Source organism: Sciurus carolinensis, chromosome 1, assembly GCF_902686445.1.
Source record: "Sciurus carolinensis chromosome 1, mSciCar1.2, whole genome shotgun sequence".
Taxonomy (NCBI): domain Eukaryota; kingdom Metazoa; phylum Chordata; class Mammalia; order Rodentia; family Sciuridae; genus Sciurus; species Sciurus carolinensis.
Genome location: NC_062213.1, coordinates 200,717,814 through 200,724,314, shown reverse-complemented (window position 1 = coordinate 200,724,314; position 6,501 = coordinate 200,717,814).

Below are 6,501 nucleotides of genomic sequence, written 5' to 3'. Positions count from 1 at the left end.
TTCCCTGCCCCCCCATGCATTCCTTGACTCAAATGCCGCTTCTCCCAGGCCACGAACTTGGGGTATCATCCTTGAGTTCACCCTCACACGTGCTGTATCTAATCTGTCTGTAGATCTGTGGAGGCCCTGACCTTCCCCACCTGCCTCCGCCTTTAGTGACTCCCACAGGGCAACCCCAGAGTGACTTGTATCTAGAGCTCAGCTCCTGCTTTCTGCTCAAAACACTGCTGTGGCTTCTGGTTCCACCCGGGGTCAAGGCCCATGTCCCTGCAGTGGCCAGTGACCCTCCAGACCTGTCCTCCACATGCTTGCCCCTCTGTGTTGGCCACACGTTGTCCTTGCCATGGCGAAGCATATTCCCTTCAGAAGGCCTCTGCCCTTGTCCTTCCTGATATGGCCCCAGCTGGACCCACCCCTCCACCTCCCAGTCTGCCACACCGTCCCAGGGTGAGGTCGACCCAGATGTCCCATGGCAGATCTGCCCTGTCTCCCCCCCCCCCCCCCCCCCCCCCCCGTGCTCCAGGTGCTTCAGCCTGCACATCACAGTTGTCACCTAGCAGGAAGTAGCATTTGCCTTATTGTCCCTGCCTCCAGAACACACCCGCAAAGAGCTGAGATTTGGTCTGGTTCGCTTATTGATATCTACCAAGCATAGGCATGTGCCTGGCGCAGACCTGAGCTCCAGAGAACAGCTGAGTGATCCTGGCTCGGTGCACGTTTATCATCCCTCTGGCTGGGGGGTGGGGGGTGACGCACAAATGCTCCTGGAAACCTGCGGGACTCCCCGTGTACCGTGAAAGCAAAAACGACCTCAACGGGGACAGACCACAGATGGGTCAGCAATGCCTCTTATTAAGCACAGAATCAAGCAGGGGCACATCTTTGGGGGGTGGGTGGTGGCAGGCCACCATGAGGGTCTGGCTTGTATAGGGCCATAGCAGAGCCAGGAGGAGTTACTTTTGGCGGGCTCACTGGGGGTGGGGCAGGTGAGGGAGTTCCTGGGGCCGGTCGATTAGGATTCAGTCAGGTGGGGTTGGTGTTGTGTTCCCCTGCCTGCCTTCCCTCTGGCTGAGCCCTGGGCTTCTAAATGACAACAGCTCCAATTTATCACAAAGGTCTCCCTGCACACAGGGAGGGAGATGGGTGAGGGAACAGCTGCAGACGGGAAATGCTTATTCTCCATGTCCTTCATATTCCTTATTTAGCACACTCAGCTCCGTTGTGATCAGGCTTGGAGCAGTGAGGACCGGCTTAAATCCCAGCATCCGGGGGCAGGGGGTGCAGAGAGGGGATGAGGGAGCCTGCATTTGAGCTAAATTTTCCCAAAGCTCAGGGGTTTTCAAACTTACTTTTTACTCTGACCCACGATTGTAAATATATCATGATCCAGTATTTACACATGCATAGGTGAAAGGAAATATTTGGAATTAATCATCATCCTTGTCCTGCAATACAAGACTAGTTTCTGTCATTAGCAGGATGCTATTTCCAACGCAATTGCTCTCAGCTACTCCTGGATGCCGGTCAGTTTGGAACAGGCTGTTCTGGTTGGGGTGTAACTCAGTAGTAGAGTGCTTGTCTAGCATACGTGAGGTCATAGGTTTGATCCCCAGTACCACAAGATAGATAGATGACAGATAGATGATAGATAGATAGATAGATAGATAAAGGCTGTTCTCATGGAAGGATTGCAAATTGAAGACCAGCCTCAGTGACTTAGCAAGACCCTGTCTCAAAATAAAAAAACAAAGTCTGGGGATGTAGTTCAGTAGCTCAGTGATAGAGTGACCTTAGGTTCAATCCTCAGTACAAAAAAAAAAAAGTTTTCTGCTCCTCGTTGGGTCATGTAAACATCAGATATTCCCAGTCAAGGTCGGACTCATTCCTGTGTTTTCTCAGGCTACCTCATCTGTACATTAGAAGTTCTGGGGAATCGAGAGGCTGGGAATTTTAGTCTCCAGGTGACAGCATCCCCATTTAATCACATGTACTATGTGACCAGGAATATAGGACTCTGTTCCAAGTGCTGAGGCCCCTCTAGGGCATGGCTTCCTGTCTATGGTGAGTTGGACTCAGATAAGAAGAGCCAGCTCCTACTGAGAGCTTAGCATGTGTCTGCAGCTTACCTTCCCCCACACACACTATTGGGGTTTGGGGGACAGACCAGTTGCAGCAAGCAGCACTTAAGAGGATAACCTCAAACTATTTTACGCAGGCAGGCCCAGAGCACAAATTCTAAATTCTGAGCCCTGATCCACAGTTTCTCACATTTATAGGTTATTTGGTGTCATTTTAGACTTGTTCTATTATTGGTTTTTTTTTTTTTGTCTTTTAAAAAATTTCCTGCCAGGAGCAGTGTCGCACGCCTGTAAACCCAGTGGCTCGGGAGACTGAGGCAGGAGGATCACGAGTTCAAAGGCAGCCTCACCAATTTAGTGAGGCCCTAAGCAACTCGGTGAGACCCTGTCTCAATTAAAAAAAAAAAAAAAAAATTATTAAAGGACTGGGGATGTGCTCAGTGGGTAAATGCCCCTGAGTTCAATCCCGGTACCAAGAAAAAAAAAAAAATCCTATCTATGTGACTGAAGGCCTGTGCACATCTCTAACATAAAGCATGCTGACAGAAACAGGTAAGAAACAGCTCTTTTCACAGCATCTGTTAAAGCTCCAACCTTGCCAGCCTTGCCAAGGGGGTGTTCACATTTCACAAGGGAGTAGGTAGACTCCTAGAGACAGTCACTCACAATCCAGAAGGTAGGGACCCAGGGTTAATCAGGTTTCCTGAAGAAAGGCGACAGAAGGGAGAACTCACCTTTTCCCCAGGTGCTGGTTTCTCACCACACGCTTTTAGAATTTCATATTACAAGCAGGTTTGGTTTTTGCCATCACGCCATCAAAGCCAATGCTCTCCCTTCCCGTACAAATGAGGAGGTTTGTGAGTTTGGCAGAATGAGCGCCTACTGTGTCCTCGGCCACTGGAGCCATGGACAGTGAGGAATGAGGTTGCGTATCTGGGCAGGGCCTTCCCACAGAGGAACTGAGCAGGCGGAGACCAGAGGCGGGAGCCTGGGCCCAGTGAGGCAGGAGAGGAGTTGGAGACAAAGCACAGAAGGGAGCTGGGCAGGTTTGGGTCTTGGATTTCTTCTGAATGAGGCATTTGCTGCCAGAGTGTTGGAGCTGAGTGTTGTGAGCCCACTTAGGGATTTTTGTTTTGTTTTGCTTGTGGAACTGGGGTTCAAACCCAGGGCCTTGAGCCTGTTTGGCAAGCGCTGTACCACTGAGCTACACCCCCTTTTGTTTTTGAAACAAGGTCTTGCCAAGTTGCTGAGGCTGGCCTGGAACTTGCGATCCTCCTGAATTGCTGAGATTACAGGCATGCGCCACGGCACCCAGCTCTAACTCACATCTTGGTGGAGTCCTGGACTGCTGGGTAGAGATGGACAGCAGAGAGGACAGATGCAGGCAGCCAGCCTGGAAGGGCGAGATGGTGCCCTGGACCAGGGCAATTGTGATGGAGGTGGAAGAGAGGGGGTTCCAGATACCTTTTGAGACACTTCTTGATGGTTATTGGGATTCACAACGAAGCTGCTGTTGAAACAGACTCCCTCTAAAATTAAGGGCAACTTCCTAATAACTTATTTCCTGCAGGATATAAAACAAAGCCCTTTTGAGCAGGTTTGGTGGCATGCGCCTGTAATCCCGATTCAAGAACAGCCTCAGCAATTTAGCCAGGCCCTAAGCAACTTAGAGAGACCCTGTCTCAAAATAAAAAATGAAAAGGGCTAGTGATGTGGCTCAGTAGTTAAGCACCCGTGGATTCAATCCCCAATACCAAATCAATCAATCAGAGCCCCTTTTGAAATTAGAGCTCCAAATTGTTTTAACTTCAGAACTTCCTCAGTGTGAGAATAAAACCTTCTTCCTTCTGAGGACAGAGCCATAGGAAGCTGAGATCCAAAGGTTCCCTAGCTAACTAAATCTGCCTATGGATATTTCCTGTCTTGTGCCACGGGTCTCATCTGTAAAAGCTTTCCTACCCCTGAGAACCCTGAAGATGGAGAGAGGAGAAAAGTTCTCTATCTTCCACAAAGTTCGCTTTGAATAAACTTCCCTGCCAACCTGCCTCTTAAATTTTTCAGGGAATGACATAGTGGAAAAGCCCTTCTCTCCGGCAGTACTATGAACATTCCTATGCGAGACTTTGTATAGACAATCTTTTCCCCTTGGAAAAATGCCTGGGAGTAGAATGATGGCATCATAGAGTGGGTCTGTCTTAACTTTTAAAACAAAAAAGAACAGTGCCAGGCAGGTGGCTCATGCCTGAAATCCTAACGACTTGGAAGGTTGAGGCAGGAGGATTGCAAGTTAAAGGCCAGCCTCAGCAACTTAGTGAGATGCTGTCTCAAATAAGAAATAAAAAAGGATGTAGCTCAGTGGTAAAGAAACTCTGGGTTCAATCTCTAGTAACAAAACTAACAAAACAAAAACAAAACCCCAGCTTTATTGAGGTATAATTTGCATACCATATAAATTGTTAAGTGTACAGCTCCACCATTTTAATAAGTAGACAAAAGTTGTGCAGCTGTTGCTACAATCCAATTTTAAAACCTGCCTGTCATCCCTGAAATATCATTTATGCCCTTCTGCATAATGATGGTAACTTCCCGTTCCCATCCTGGACCCTGTGAACCGCCATCTCTCTGTGTATAGACTTGCTTTTCAGGACATTTCCAACGATGGAGATCATAAAGCACCTGGGTTTTGGTGTCTGGCTTTCTTTCTTTTCTTTTCTTTTTCTTTTTTTTTTTTTTTGGCACCATGGTTTGAACTCAGGGGTACTTGAACACCAAGTCACATCTCCAGTCCTTTTTATTTGGAGACAGTGTCTTGCTAAATTGATTAGGGCCTCACTAAGTTGTCCAGGCTGGCCTTGAGCTTATGATCTTCCTGCCTCAGCTACCCAAGTTGCTGGGATTACAAGTGTGTGCCAACGTGCCTGGTTTAAATGGTGTTTTAAAAAATCAACTTCTAATGGTTTGTTTACAATATACAAAATGCAGTTTATTTCTGTATATTGATCTTGTATCTTGCAACCTTCTAAAACTAATTAACAAATCCAGTGACATTTTTGTAGATCCTCTGGGATTTTCAATTATATTGTATGTGGATAAAAATAGTTTTCTTTCCAATCTAGGTGCCTTTTTCTTTTTTCTTTTTGTCCTGGAGTTTGAGCCTAGGAGCGCTTTACCATTGAGATACATCCCCAGTCCTTTTAATTTTTTTCAGACTGGGTCTCTCTAAGTTGCTTGGGGCCTTGCTAAATTGCTGAGGCTAGCCTTGAACTTGCAATCCTCCTGCCTAGATGTCTATTCTTTTCTTTTTCTTTCCTTATTGCACTGGCTAAGATCGTAGTATAATGTTGAAGTGCTGAGAGCAGACATCTGATCTTGAGAAAGCACCCAATCTTTTTTTATAAAGTATGCTGTTAACTAGGTGTTTCATAGATACCTTTTATGAGAAAGTTCCCTTCCATTTCTAATTGGTTGGAAGTTTTCTAAAAAATCAGAAATGGGGGTTGGGAGTATAGCTTAGTGGGAGACTTGTTTGCTTGCTTAGTATGTGAATGTCTTGATTTCTTGATCTCAGCACTGCAAAATTTTGAAAGCTCAGAAGTGAATGTTGGATTTGGTCAATACTAAAATATGTCTAGGTAAAAGATTGTGGCACCTCCTATTTCTAACTAAGAAAAAGGAACAATGCTGAGTGGGTGTTTTTGTTTGTTTTTGTTTTGCTTTTTTCTGCATCTATTGAGATGGTTTTCCTACACCCTCGCTCCCCGCGGTTAATATGGTGAATTATATTGATTTAAACATGTTCAGGCAAGTCACTTCATCTCAGTCTCAAGAGGCTTTTTTTTTTTTTTTTTTGGAAAACGGGAAAATACCTCCATGCATATTTAAGGTATATAGAAAAGACGGGCCCAAACACCTGGCACACAGTAGGTGCTCAACATAAGTTTACTTACACAAATTATATAAATTTACCTTACACCGGATTCTAGGTGTCTATGTTCTTATTTTACCCACTACCTCCTTCCCCTCCTAATTCCTTCCTGCCTCCCTTCTAGTATAGTGCCTGCAGGCACAAAGTAGGCTCCCGTGAGTGAAAATACGTAAGAAAGAACGGTTGCCCGCGGCCACCTGACCCGCCCCGCCCATCTCGCTGTAGCCGCACACTGCGGCCTTGCGGAGCTTCAGAGGCTCAAACTTCTAGGCTCCGCCGATGGGGCGTAACCCGGTCTCACGCTGACCAATCAGAGCCCGTTCCCTGGGGCTCCGCCTTATTCCTAAAGTTGACCTCGGGGGCCCGGCCTCAGAAGTTGACCAATCGGTTGTGAGTCCCTATTAGCTCCGCCCCTAAATTGAAACTGCCGCTTTGGGACGCGAAGTAAACGCTCGCGAGCATTTCGGCCCCGCCCCGCCTCTGGCCAATCAGGACGAC